Raw genomic sequence first — 15830 nt, 5'->3', positions numbered from 1 at the left:
TAAATTGTTGTCATTGATTGATTGTAGGTGTAAGTACATACGTACATACAATCCATTTTATATGTATGTACATAAGTAATTCAAATTGTATTATAGTGCTTGACGTTGTTGTTTGAATTTCTATATGAATGAAAACTGAAGGCTATAACCTCCAAAAATGTTTTATTTTTCGATTTGTGTATATTTATTGTTATAACAGTAATACCGTTAGTTATATCGAATCACATTTCTATGTACGTATGTATGTATGTAGGTAGGTATCTATGTATCAATCAGGGTTATTTGTCAATTTGTGCGTTGTGTAAAATAGGACGGACCAAAAATTGTCAAGTTTTTATAAGAAATTTTAAATAATTACTGGAAATATTAATTATTAAATAAGTTGGTATGGTTATGTAAATAAAATAGTTTGTGATGTTTTCTGCACCGGTAGCACCGAAAATAAATTTTGTTATAAAATTTGAAAATAAATAATATTCTTATTAGCGTTATTGTATTGCTCATTCCCTAAAGAAGTTACCGTTTCTAAAACAATTTAAAACTTATTTTTTTACGTTTAAAAGGACGTGGGATCCGTTTATCCATCTACATATATAGTAAGATAGTGTTTACACAATACTAACTATGGGGATGAGATTGATCTGTTTATGAGAAATGTATATGGGTCAAGTCGATAAAACAGAATAACATTTTGGAATGTTCGAAAATCCAGAATAATATTTTAATACCTATTGAAAAATTAGTTACAATGTTGTAAGACTATACTAAGAAATATTTACCATTTTAATATAGAAAATTTAACCAAAACCATAACACTATAGTAAGGACTAGTAAAGGTTTTAAATCATAATAATGAACACCATTATTAAACAATTTTTAAAAATTATCATCCAAAGAAGACCATATACGGAAATTTCTTAAATATATTTTCTTGCACAGATTCAACAATACACAAAGTATATTTATGTAGTTTCAAAAGTTACTTTTTTTCTATAAAAATATATAATTCATATAGATATATAAAAAAAATATCTATATCAATCTTTAACATTTGTTTTTCCTCACAATATTTTCTATTTTATGTGTATTTTTTATTCAAATTTATAAATAAATGAAAATGTATGTATTCACAAAAAGAACAAACAGATTCGGGAAAATGAAAAAAAGAAAATTAACATTTCGTTTCCCCTTAAATTGTTCTTGTAGACATTTTCCATAATAAAAAAAATAAAAAACAACAAGTTATTATGAAAAAATCAAAAAAATTTCTTTCAACATTGTTCATTTTTTGTTAGCCATCAACAGGGTCGTCATCATTTGGACCACAGCAACAACAACAAAATAAAAAAAAGCAACTTACACTCTCATACACATACAATTTAATTTAAATAAAAAAACAAAATAAACATCAAAAAAATTCTTCAACTTTTTCTTCTGCTTTACTTTTTGTTAATATTTTTAATTAACACAAAAAAAACCAAACGAAATATATAAAAGAATACCCACAAAACTTATATTTTTAGTTAATCGATCGATGGTGCATTTAAGAAAAAAACTGTAACAAAAAGTGAAATTACTGTCTCTAATTGTATAAAAGATTATAAACAAAATACCTTAAACTAATAATACTTTAATAAATATTCCTTAAATAGATAACAATTAAAAGAAACATAAAAATTATTTAGAAAAATACTTGAAAAATTTCCACTCTTTATATTTAAAACAAGTTAATAAATAAATAAATAAGTAATAAAAAGAAAATAAAATTTAAAAGTGAAAATATATATTTTTAAAAATAAATAAAACAACTTTAACTCTATCACAGCAGCTGCTACATAGTAGGAATTTGTTCATCATTTTCATCAACTGGGAATACAAGTTTTAAGAGGGTAAGTTTTTCTTTTACTACTCCAAGTCTATATTACAATTCATGTTTTGGTTTTGAGTAGAGTTTTAGTATTAGTTTTAAAGAGTGTATTATTAAATCATTGAATGTTTACATAAATTATTATATTTACTAGCAAAACTAGACATTTTTAATTTACTTTCAATATTTAGTTGTATAAAAACATCCTATCTGCTTTTTAAGGCGCTTTTTAGGAACCAAATATCTCTTAAAACTAAGTTTAATTTCCAACACGGCTGGTCATCACAAATACTTACCTTTACTATGTAAACTTTCTTATTTACTTGTGTAGGTAAACATGTAAACATCATCATACCCAAATAAACATACACAAGTATGCCAGTAGTTCGGAAATACAGTCCCGAACTAGCTATTTCATCTACCGCTTCGGGTTACCACTTGCGAACTGACTATCCTGGTAACTACATAATTTAATTCAATTCTTACTCCATAGAGTACAAAGAGGCGATCATAAAGCTTGTCTAAATGAGTCAATACATGGCAATAAACTTTTTCCCCTGAGTTTTAAAGTGTCCACCCTCTAGATTTCTTGGGTACAGAAAAGTGACGACTGTATTCACTCTCACTTACAATAGAGACACTTAATTGACGACTGTCTTCAATATCATTTACAGTTCGGAGAGGCAATCCCCAACTAGCAATTTAATGTACCACTTAGGATTACCCTTAGCCAATCGATAGACTAAAGAGATGTGTAGAAAGTTAGTCTAAAGGAGTCAATATATGACAATAAACCTTTTCCCTTAAGTTTCTAAGTATCCATACTCTAGACTACTTAAGGAAAGTACAGTAATAACTGTTTAAGCTCTCGTTTACAATAGGGACTCTAAAAAGACGACTTCACTCATATTTACAAAGAGGACAATCGCGACGTAACATGTAAAATCAGCTGCTTAGACGTTAAAGTAAATAACTGCCATTTTCATAGCTATTGAATCTTTTTTGAAATGCTGGGCTAATACTATATTTATTTTTATTTCAGTTAAAAGATATACTCGTAATAAAATTAGTTAAAATTTATTTACTTTTCATATTTATTTGCTTTATTTGCCTTCTTCATATCTTTCCTATCTTTTCTTATTTTATTTTATCATACATATTTATAAGTAAAAATACAAAAAAAAAAATATTCTACATTTACGTAGTCCCTCTCATCGTTTTAAATATATGTACATATCTAAATTATAACAACAACAATAATAGTAATAAAACATATCAGACAAACGTCATACTGATTCATAATAATAATAATATGATTATAGCATGTGTAGATATACAAAATGCTTTTATTAATATGGCCCCAAATAATGCTAAGGATTTTTGACTTTAATATTTATGTTTTTAAGTATTCAACATATTGTGGTTGAGACAACCAATTATATAATAACAGTTCCCTGCAGGAAATGGAACTAGTACCAAACTAGTATTTAACTAGTACCAAAATCACCAGTACTAGTTCCCAACTGTAAACTTTCCTATACCATCATAATGCTCAAATTAACATTGAGTGTGTTTGAAAAATTACTAGTACCATTAGTTCTAGACTTATACTAGTACACTTCGACCCAATTGGGTTCTTTAGAACCAGTTTGATACTAGTTCTAATATTCATAAAAAGTCGCCATAATTGGTGGTTTTGCTCTTTTGAAAGCCTCCTGCACAATTCCAAGTGAAAATTACTACACAACTTGTTTTTTATAAGGTTTTATTTCTAAAGATACAATAACAAATGTTGTAAATACATTTACCTAACAATTCAATATGAAAGTTTGAAGAAATTCTGGTTCTATCCGTATCACCATCATTGATTTCATTATGTCCAAAAATTCCCTTCAGGTATATATCTCCATTTCGTTATAAAAACATTTGCCGTACGATAAAACAAATATTAAACTTACTGCAGTTTTTAAATTTAATAGACGTACTTACATAGGGATTTGCCTGCAACCGGACCTAAATTTGCATGCACTATTTATCCTCACATTTGAAGGGATATGTATGAAAATATCGTTTTTTATGCAAAATGTTTCAAAATTATATTTTAATAATTTAAAAAAATTATTTTTTCCAACACATGTCAAACAAAAATCAATCTACAAGTGGCGCCATTCAACTACTTCTAGTACTAGTATTTTTTCATATAAACTCTAACCCAATTTGTACTAGTGTCTGTTGTTCTAGTATTAGTACTAGTGGCATTAAGACAATTATCGCTTCATTTCCTGCAGGGTTATTATAATATTGTTAACTATAAACTAGTCTAGCCATATTTCTTTTGATAACATTTAACAAGGAAATACTATAAAGATAATTGTAAATTTAATGTTCTTAATTTTAGTTGGGAGCCATCCTTGTAAACCTAACCATGACATATCCACATCCCATATACATTTATAAAGTTGTGCAATACCTACCCAAAAACAAAATCCAAATAATAATCATACATTTTATTAAACAAATAAATAAATAATAAAACTTTTGCCAATAAGAAAAGAGGGTGGCGGATTACTTTTGCCAATTTTATTTGTTATTAAATTATTATAATTGATATTGAGTATTAATTTTAATCAAAATCGAAAATAATGAAGAAAATGTGTAATGAGACACCTGATTCAAACTTATTTTGCAATAATGATTTTGATAACGATAAATCGAAAATATTTAACTGATGTTGAGTAATAGAGTTTTGTCTTTGTCTATATTTGAGAGGTTTTACCTGAGAGATTATATCTTTGTTTCTAAAGTCCGTTAAGTCCACTGTTATTTTAGCTCCCATCTACGAGAGATCTGAATCTAAATTTAGTTAAAATTTTGCCTTGATATGAAAGCAAGCATAACGTTTCAGCCATCTCAAAGAATGATGAATGATGTCAACTTTATCCACACTGTTTTAACCACCAGATCAGTCAGATTCGAATTTAATACTGCTCAGTCCTATAGAAAAATATACTTTGGTCTCTGGGTCTCGACTTTCTTCAATTTTTGTTAGCCTGTGTTATTGAATTTGTTACTTTCTCGCATCAAAACATCGGTTGTTGGTCCAAAAGCACATAAGTTTTAAAATCTTATGGGGACCAGGAGTAGGAGCTATTGCGCTAAACTTCTAGAAATGCTCTCTCTTGATAAGGTGTGTCCAGTATAGAAATCGCTGAATACCTATGCAACAGCAAACACAAAGGAGTAAAATCCTCGTTTGTCCAACGTTAAATCATATTAGATACTATAGGGAAGGAGATAAATGTTAGGATAATATTAGAGAAGAAGACATTCTTGAAATGTTCTGTCTTGATAAGGCTTGATGAAGGCTTGATGAACAGCGTTAAATCATAATAGATACTATTGGGAAAGATATAAATGTTAGAAGAAAATTAGGTGTTGAACCGGTAAACAGTTTTGAATCAAAATGTGTACCATAAAGTTTCAATTTGACAACTTTGGAATAATATTCTGAAAGCTTATATTTATAGATTTCTCATTTTCTAAAGCCCCCATATATCAAAATTAAAGTAATATGAACACAATTCCTAAAACCCCCACATCTTCTAAAGATAAACAATATATTAAAGGCAATATTAGTATAGATTAAAGCTAAAAGTTAGAGATCTATGTAGAAATAGGGTAGTAAATATAGGGCTTTGAGGATTTTGCTTATATCTCAAATTTACAAAATAAAAACATGAATAAAATCGAATTTTGTATAGTACATATTTCAGAATTTCCTACTGGGTTCAGTTTGTACATATTACACATATTTCGCGCCCTTTTAACAACAAGCAAAAAAAACACGCTCAATGTCGGCATTAAATACAGAAAAAGAAAACAAATGAAATCATTTGCTGACTCCCGTGCCCTACAATTTGTTTTTAATTATTTTTAGCTTTTATGAGAGTCGACTTTGATAAGACGAATACACTAACTGATAATTCGTTTTATGCGATTTTATATGATCATCATAAATATTATTAAAAATATTGAATACACTTAAAGTATGAGGCTGTACTTAAAAAAAAAACTAAATTAAAATGATAAATTATATACATATGTGTCAATAATTGCTAGAAGTTTTCTTTTTTATATAAAAATACCAAAAAAAATTTAATACAAATTTAATTTTGTGTAACATTTATTTATCTAGTCTGCTACTTATCTAAAAAAAAAATAAGAACAAGCAAACTAGAATAAAAACAGAAAAGTATAAAAAGAGATTAGAAAATGTTTAATTTTATACAAATCTAAAGAATAAACAAAAAGTGAATTGTGGTTGGTGCAAACCGGCGTTGATATGCTATACTCACTAGACAATATTGCGATAAGATTATAATTATTTTAAAAATATATTTTCGGCCGATTTAATATTGAGTTGCAATACAGAAACTTGTATCAAAGATTTGAAATTGATTTTTTTTTGATTTTTAAATAATTTTAATTAACAAATTTGATACAAAGTTTTTAAATAATTTTTAAATTTACTTTTATATATACATTCATTATACAAATGCAATATTTAGATAAATAGATACGTATGTATCTAAACAAGTAAATAAGAAAACATTTTCTTAATATACATTACTCTCGATATACATACATACAAAGTACAAAGTATTCGTTATACATCTAAACAAACTCTATTTCATTAGATATACTTTTAAACTCACATTTATAAAATCTCCCATAAATACAATTTATCTCTTTGAAATAAAAAATCTTGTTTTCTATAGATTTGTATCTACATCAAACGCAAAATGCGTATCTTACAGATACATTAGTGTTATTGTATCTCTCAAGCACTTGTAGTGTACTTCTCTCCAATAAATGTTGTACATGAATATTTATTGATAAACGTTGCGAAAAAAATCATGTTTTTTTTTGTACATTAGTACATACATATGTACGTATGTATATAAAAAACCGAGATTTGTTTTTGAAAATAAACATTTTGAAATGTATTAAATTAAATCCACTCGTATTTGTGTGGGACTGAAGTGTGTATACTTACAGGGTTCTACAAATGCTGATAGCTTTTTAATTCATGGTACAATTAGACAAAGGTCGATTAGTTTCAATACTAAGATTGAGCTATCAGGCAGTATTATGAAGCCGTAACTTAAAATGAACCATTTTGCATTTGTACTTTGGGAAGTATTGCAAACTTACCCAAATTGTGCATTATTTTTGAAGAAGTTCTTCTCGACCCATCTCGAGTTCTCGAGACTTAATTGCTTGTAGATATCTAGTAGTATATAATAGTTACCGATGTCGTATAGATTATATGGTCGAGAATGTGTCTGATGTTGCCGAAAGTGTGCAACTTATCGTTATACCGAATAAGACCGACCAACTTTTTGTGGGCTAAAATCGATAATATAAACTTAGATAACACAAGCGAACCCACTTTTAAATAATTCCTTTTTTATAAGTCATCTGAAAGTACAATCTTTCGACTTCTAAATAAAGGTTTGAACTCTGTTATATGTACATATGTATATTCTTCTTTTTTCAAGATATTTTATCCTAAAGCTAGATAAAGATCAGGTTCAGGGCCGCAATAAGTGGAATAAGTCTAGTCAATTAATAATGGAGTCGTACTTCGGACAACCAATTCGTCCCTAGGTGCTATTGCCGAAACAGTAGTGCGGTTGGTCGACTTTAAGAGGTTAAGGAATGCACTGGAATGGGTCTTTAGACGATGGGAATGTTCCACGGAAATGAACATTCCTCATATCATCAATAGGGTTTAATGTTGGGTACACCCCTTCTATTGGATCTATGACCCGTCTTACTAGTTACTAGTGACGACAATTGTGCTGAGTGTAGACTTTTTTGAGAGGGACGGTAAAAAACGATGCTATGTGAATAATACAGACACGAAAGGGGCAGTAAAAAACCGAAGCTATGTAAATAATACAGAAACGATCCACTTCCTCAATGCTAATATTGTCCGATCTATCACCCGATAGCATCAGAAACGATCAACAAAGTATTGTGTAATAGGCTGCCGGAGGGTCTGCTGAGAAACCAGCCGAGTTAGCCATATGAATAAAAAAGTGTTTTATAAAAAATATTAGTTTCTTCAGTTAAAGTTTACTTCACTTTATTTAGTAACACGACGGTTAAAAGTGTTATCACTAGTTTAACCACCCTGTATATATAAAATGAATTATAATTATTTATTTTGTTTTATTTTTCGGTCTTTACTTTATTGCCAGACTTATTAAAGTGTGTTGCAAATAAAATTGTTTATTACTTTTCTGGATTGTTTGGTAAAAATCACTATTCAATACTTTATTTTATATAATTTCGAAAAATGTTAGAAATTTTTGAAATCTCTAATCAAATATATTTTATGTTTATAAATATATTCCTTATTAAACATATCTTATTAACGGACTAGACTAAGCGTCAATAAAACAGTATGAATTCAAAATATAAACAAAACATTAAAAAGAAAACTTCAATCCAAACCCCCCTGGAGTATACTATACAAAATAAATACGATATTATTAAATATTTTTCAATAGAAAATCTCTAATAGCCCTTCAACAATAAGAACTAAATCCTATTTGCAATGCAGCACTTAACGGTTAATTGATTTCAACGTCATTTACACACCCAACCTTAACTCTTGTGGTTACTAAGAAGTAAATGCACACAAATAAATAAATTTATCAACAATTTTATGAATTTATATACAAACATTATTAGTTATTGTATTCATTACGATTGTATGGTAAACGTATTTACTAGAATCATTATGAAAAAAGGACACTACTTAACTAACCCACATACATCTGTCCAATACAAATGGAAACTGGGAACTCAAACACATATAATCAATTCAATTGACTTTAAATTAATGTTAAATGTTTGCAGAAGTAATAAATGTTTGTATTATAGGGAATCTATTCTGGATTCTTTTTGAAAACTCGAATGGTCACATCGATTTAAGAAGTATCTTTTAACAGTATAAGTTTCTGTTCGATCGAAAAAGGGTTTCTGTTTGATCGAAAATTCTGGCTCCATTTTAAAAACATCGTTTTCGAATTGTCGATTTTTTTATCCATTAGATTTTGCTTTTAGAACAAAACATCTGGTCACTTTTGTTATATATTTGTCTAGGCGTTTCCGTGCTTTAGACCTAGTTATATTTTAATATGTAGGTAAATATATAACTTTTCTATTTATAAATTAACAATATTGGTATTTCTAATATTATTGCCTTATTCCATTTACTTTTAACCTAACTGAAAGGACAACATTATGCATTGAACATGCAATAGTTGTGCAAATAATACTCTTAAGCAGGGTTGCCAGAAAAGTATTCTAAAAGATATAAACTTTAAAAGTATTAAAAATTTCACTAACTACTAACATTTATACACATTTTGTTAATTTAGTTCTAATATTCCGATAAGAGAAATATCTGACAAATCAATTCTCAAATTCTTAATATTTCAGGAAACCTATAAATAACTTATGTGCTTATTATTTGCTTTCCCTGATCATGGGTATTTATAAACTAAAATAGTCTTGTATACGCGTTGGAAAAGGGTATACCACATTATTTAAAATGTAAAAGTAAGATTTGGAAATTTTTAGTTGTCGCAATAATTTTATGTTAAATCAATCATTCAAATGATTTCCACAATTATATACATATATGATTATAGTAAACAAGCATATACATATGTATGTATGTATTATGAAAACCTGCACAATTATAAAAATGATTGCGACAAACATATAATTGGTTGCTATTATTACATGTTTGTTTGGCTTAGTCATTTGTATAACTAAATCCCAGATTTTTGTTCGACTACGAGAAGTTACAACTTTAGTACATGTAATTTACTTCTTACTTGGTTACATGATATTGGAAATGTAAATATATAAGGATTGTTTGTTATACATACATATGTATGTGTCTTTAACTCTATGTACATATATATAAATGAATAAATGTCTTTCAACTTTTCGTTCATAAGGATTTTGATTTTTTTTTAGCTGGAACTTTGAAAAACATGAAGAAATATCTAGAATAGTTAAATGTAACTTGTTCTAGGCAATAATTTAGTTAGAAATACAATTAGGAAGGTATATATGTATAAACGGCAAGGATGGCTAGTGTAAAATATGTGTAATGTGTTATCACATTTTTATATCCTTTAGTATGTGGGACATATAAAAGATTTGAATCGAAACGATTTCTTTTCACATCGAAAACGAATTTAAGTTTTTTTTGTGTTTTGTACTGAAACCTTTTTAACGGCAATTTTCAAAATAATTGAATTTAAGAGCTGTTTTAGAAATTACTGCCTTATCAAATTTGAGGTATTCTGATGTCAATTTAAGACAACGAAACTGACAACAAGAGAAGTGGAAATTATCGGGAATTTCCTAAAAATATAAATACTACACTAACAATATGGTTAGTGTGGTAAATAGTCCCTAGTGGGATTAGTACAAATTAAATGTAATACATTGTCACCATCGAACATGAAGGGTAATGCAGTTTATATAAATACAACATGCAAACCTACATAACTAACTGTATACAAACACTCCTACATTTATGAGGTTAAAAGCAACGTCATGCAAGTAAATCATGATTAGGATTCGTTTTTTTACACATTGTATAACATGGATACTGTCTAACTCTATTAAAATTTATATACATTTGGCCACAAATGAAATTTTAATATGTCGGTGGTTTCATTTTTTTATTATTGTTTTTATGTTTTTTAATAACATTTCAAAAAAGGAAGAAAAAGTAACAATAGACTCTAGTAAAAGTTCATTTAGCAGTTTTAAACTAAAATGTTTGTTGGCAATCGAAAGATTATTGAACTGGGACAAAAGTTAGAATTTAATGAACAGGGTGTCTTACAAATATTTCCCTTAACTGTGGATCTCGATTATAGCATCTAGTCAGTTCTATTTCTCAAACATTGTTGATTATTTCTGTTTCTAACTCACAAATAGTCCAGACTTTCTTAGTCTTTAGAGTGTGAATCGTTTCTGAATTATTTACATAATATTGATAAAAGTTGCGGCTTAACACTATTACCGAATTTTGTGTAAAAAGATCGATTGTTTGATGAATTGTATGAAATGTGCAATCCAGGGAAAACGGTGTTATCTTAGTCAAAATTTCGAATAGAATCAAAAAGATACCAGTTTTTCGACCATTCCAGACGACTTTTTTTGATTAGTTCCAGAATTTATTTCATTGTTCATCAATAGGCTGAGTCAGTTCCTTTAAAATAATATTTTCAGATCCTAATTGTCATACTATACTATAGTCTATTAGTGCAAAACAGTCGCAATTATGTTTAGGCAAGTATTTCAAACAACTTTTTGCTAAAATGTTATAAATAATTATTTTGCACACAATTAATCAATTAAATACAATTAATTTGTACGAAAGAACGCTTCCAAATTTAACCAAAAATAAAATTTTGCAAAATTCGTAAATGTAACGAATGATTAGCAACCTTCAACAATAGAGCACGTACGCATAAATACTTACGTTATTTAATAATTTATTAAGTATTTTCCATAAATAATTTGTTAAATATTTAAACTGTTATATTATTAAGGAAGAAAAATATCAACGACCAATTTTTTATTTATTTTTATAAATGAAGGTCAGTTAAAAGAGTCATTATTGGATATATATAAAGCGTAATTCATTTAATTAAGACCGCTAATTTGTTGTTGTTGTTGTTTTTATCAGTATTCCTAGGCTAGAGCTGAAAGTAAATAAAAAATTGTTTATCTGTCTTATTCATTAAATATTGAAATATACACAGACTTTATATACATATAAAAACTTATATTTGTTGGTTAAAACTTGGAAGGGCTCTTGAATCAAATACGGACAGTTTCCTCAATGCAAATCACAAAATAACACCGATTTTTTAATAACGGTTTCCAAAACAACTACAGACTTTATATTTTTGAATAATTTAAGATCACATTTGAATATGAATTTGAAATTTAAATTTTTTTAACTACGTAAATTTTTGTTATTCATAAAAGTAGTTTGTTGGTTACTTTTACAAAATTTACAAAAATAAGTCAAGTGGTATTTATATGTACACTTATACATTTGACCTTAAGTATTTGGTTTAGTTTTAATAATATTTTTTTTGTTTTTAAATAATGTGAATGAAAAAAAAAATCAATGAAACATATGAACGTAAAGTTAGCAAGTAATAAAAGTGCAAAAATTCTAAAAATAGTTTTTGCCTATTAAAACTTATATTTGTGTATTTTACATATAACTTAAGTATTAGAAAATTTCATATGCTTTTCAAAACTTTTCTTATTACTTTTAAAATTTTAGCGATGTGATAGCAAGAACAAAAGTAATAAGTTTTTTTAGTATGACTTATTAAATATTAAATTACGGACTAGTCTGTGCATTAGTAAATTAAGTGGTCTATCAACCAGTGTATTGAGAAGTGTAGGAACAGGTTTGATGAATGTAGTAGTATATGAACTAGTTTTGAACTAGAATATGGACCAGTCTGTGGGCTTGTCTATGAGTAAGTTTATTGACTAGTCTATGGAGTAGTCTAATGACCATGCTATGGACGGGTCTAGTCTCTGGACTATAGTATTGAGTATTCTATGAAATAGGTTATGCAGTAGTCATTAGACTATCTTTGGACTAGTCTATTAGACCATAGACTAGACAATAGACTAGACTATAGACTAGACTATAGACTAGACTATAGACTAGACTATAGACTAGACTAGACTATAGACTAGACTATAGACTAGACTATAGACTAGACTATAGACTAGACTATAGACTAGACTATAGACTAGACTATAGACTAGACTATAGACTAGACTATAGACTAGACTATAGACTAGACTATAGACTAGACTATAGACTAGACTAAGACTATAGACTATAGACTAGACTATAGACTAGACTATAGACTAGACTATAGACTAGACTATAGACTAGACTATAGACTAGACTATAGACTAGACTATAGACTAGACTATAGACTAGACTATAGACTAGACTACTACGACATAGACTAGACTATAGACTAGACTATAGACTAGACTATAGACTAGACTATAGACTAGACTATAGACTAGACTATAGACTAGACTATAGACTAGACTATAGACTAGACTATAGACTAGACTATAGACTAGACTATAGACTAGACTATAGACTAGACTATAGACTAGACTATAGACTAGACTACTAGACTAGACTATAGACTAGACTATAGACTAGACTATAGACTATAGACTAGACTATAGACTAGACTATAGACTAGACTATAGACTAGACTATAGACTAGACTATAGACTAGACTATAGACTAGACTATAGACTAGACTATAGACTAGACTATAGACTAGACTATAGACTAGACTATAGACTAGACTATAGACTAGACTATAGACTAGACTATAGACTAGACTATAGACTAGACTATAGACTAGACTATAGACTAGACTAGACTATAGACTAGACTATAGACTAGACTATAGACTAGACTATAGACTAGACTATAGACTAGACTATAGACTAGACTATAGACTATAGACTAGACTATAGACTAGACTATAGACTAGACTATAGACTAGACTATAGACTAGACTATAGACTAGACTATAGACTAGACTATAGACTAGACTATAGACTAGACTATAGACTAGACTATAGACTAGACTATATTGTACTTATTACCATAAACGCGACTGTAGTTATATAAAATTATAAAGTTTTACTTGAAAAAGTTATTTTTGGAATACTCCAACATTCCTGCTTTAAATTTCACAAAATATTCAAGAGTGTAGGCTAAGTAACTACAAATATACTACGTACTTAACGTACTTCTATCTTATAAAGTTGTACCTACATACAAACATACAATATGCATGTATGTATACCAGTAGAATATTTTTTCATTAACTAGAAACTACTTTAGAATAAATTTAGTTGTTGTTATAATATTTTTATCATTTTCCACTAAAAATTTAGTGCAACTTGATAAGAAAACAAATATTGAGCAAACAAAAAACTTTATTATGAAAAATGTATGACTTAAACGTGTTTTAAGCAAAAATTTTTCAATATTTTTTTTTGGTTTATTTAATTGCTCAGGTCTAATAAAGTTTAATGGTTTCTAAAACAAGTGTTGAGCACAAAACATGAAAATAAAAATATAAAAACTGTGAAATTACATCATTTAAGTTTTCTTTATATTTATTTTGATGAAAAAAGTAAAATTTAAACAACTGCTGCTGATGCTGTTTTTTTTTTTTTTTATATAGAACATTTAAGTATCGATAATAAATTTAGTGTGAATCAAATAGCAATAACACCAACAACAATAACATAAATTGTGAAGGTCATTTTATCTGACCAACTGTTGTTGTCTCTAATGTTTGTGTTACAAACAAGTATGAACGAATAACAAATATCAACAAGCACATGATCATATTTTTAAAACACTTTTTTCACTTTATATAGTTTTGGGTCGTGTGTTTTTTTGCACATTTTGTAATTTGATGCATAAATTTTTAAATATTTTGTCACAGATTTTATTACATTTATTTTTTTATTTATGTTTAGTGTATGTGAGTTTATCTTTTGTTATAAATTTAATCAAAAATTTAATCATGTGGAAGATTTTTAAAAATTCTTGCTAAAATAACAGTACCCAGGAAAGGGATTATTTTGCTGAGTTTGAGATTTTTTTTTTAATTTTTTCCTTGAAATCATTATTATTACATATTTTGGGAATCTTTTTTTTTTGTGTTTAGCTTAATAGCGTGTGAAGTGAACTTTTGCATTTTAGGCAAATATAAATTTAATATAAAATTTACAAATATTGGGTTTATGTTCTAAAAATTAAACATGAATCGATTTTGAGTTTTGGGAACTAAGAACGGGGTTTTTGCAGCATTAATAAAGGCCTTGATCTTTATGTTGAATTTGTTTTTGAAAAGGAGGAATCATTTCATTTAGTTAAAAGTCGACTTTTCGACTTTTTGCATTTTATGAAAAGTCGACTTTTCGACTTTTTTCATTTAATTAAAAGACGACTTTTAGACTTTTCGACTATAAGTATTTTATAAATAGTCGACTTTTTCCGACTTTTTTCGAATTTTTTCGACTTTTTGACTTCTTTCGAATTTTTTCGACTATTTTTTGACTTTTTTCGAGTTTTTCCGACTATTTTAGAGTTTTTGACTTTTTTTCCACTTTTTTAAAATTTCCGACTATTTTTGACTTTTTTCTACAATTTTCGAGTTTTCGAGTTGTTACGACTTTTTTTTGACTTTATTCGACTTATCGCCTTTTTTCGACTTTCAGACTTTTCGACTTTTATTAACAATGTCGACTTTTCGACTTTTTTCACAGACGATAGTCGAGTTATCAACTTTTTTGGAACAAAATAGTCGACTTCGACTTTTCGACTTTTTTCGACAAAAAGTCGATTGTTCGATTATTCGAAAGTCGAGTTATAGAACCCTAGAATCAATATCAATCAATTTGTTAAAAATTAATTTCTAGAGAAAACAATTTTATAGTGAAAGATCGATTTTCTAGTTAACGACTGATTTTCTAGTTAAAGATTGATTTTCTTGTGTAAGATCGATTTTCAGAAAGATCGTTTTTTCTAGTTAAAGATCGATTTTCTAGTAAAAGATCGATTTTCTAGCGATTTACTTTTCATTGTTACGCTTTTGTCGAAAATAGATCCAAATATCTTGGGAGTAATATTATTCCGGATATAACATCCCTCACGAACATTGAATGAATTCATAGGATTTACCAACCAGCAGTGAATGTTAGACTTTTGTTAGTGTAAAAAAAAATCTACAAAAATATATAATCAAGTTTTAGAACATTTGGTAAAAAA

At 27.8% G+C, this 15830-nt stretch overlaps 1 protein-coding gene across 10 annotated transcripts in view; it reads left to right on the top strand.

Moving 5' to 3' along the window:
- LOC119600465 (cAMP-dependent protein kinase type II regulatory subunit) overlaps positions 1-15830 on the top strand; it is a 49174-nt gene that overhangs the window by 716 nt on the left and 32628 nt on the right. For 3 of the 10 annotated variants that reach the window (XM_037950700.1, XM_037950692.1, XM_037950693.1), the window contains exon 2: positions 1524-1889. The gene's annotated coding sequence lies outside the window, so the exon portion shown is untranslated. Of the gene's footprint in view, positions 1-1295; positions 1890-15830 lie in introns of all 10 variants that reach the window. The other 7 variants (XM_037950703.1, XM_037950696.1, XM_037950698.1 and 4 more) reach the window with 4 other exon arrangements.

This window comes from Lucilia sericata, unplaced genomic scaffold (assembly GCF_015586225.1).
Source record: "Lucilia sericata isolate MDLA Ls3-8-SP2 unplaced genomic scaffold, ASM1558622v1 Contig000115F_arrow, whole genome shotgun sequence".
Lineage (NCBI taxonomy): Eukaryota > Metazoa > Arthropoda > Insecta > Diptera > Calliphoridae > Lucilia > Lucilia sericata.
Note: the sequence above shows the minus strand (reverse complement) of the source record. Positions and strands in the feature narration are given on the sequence as shown.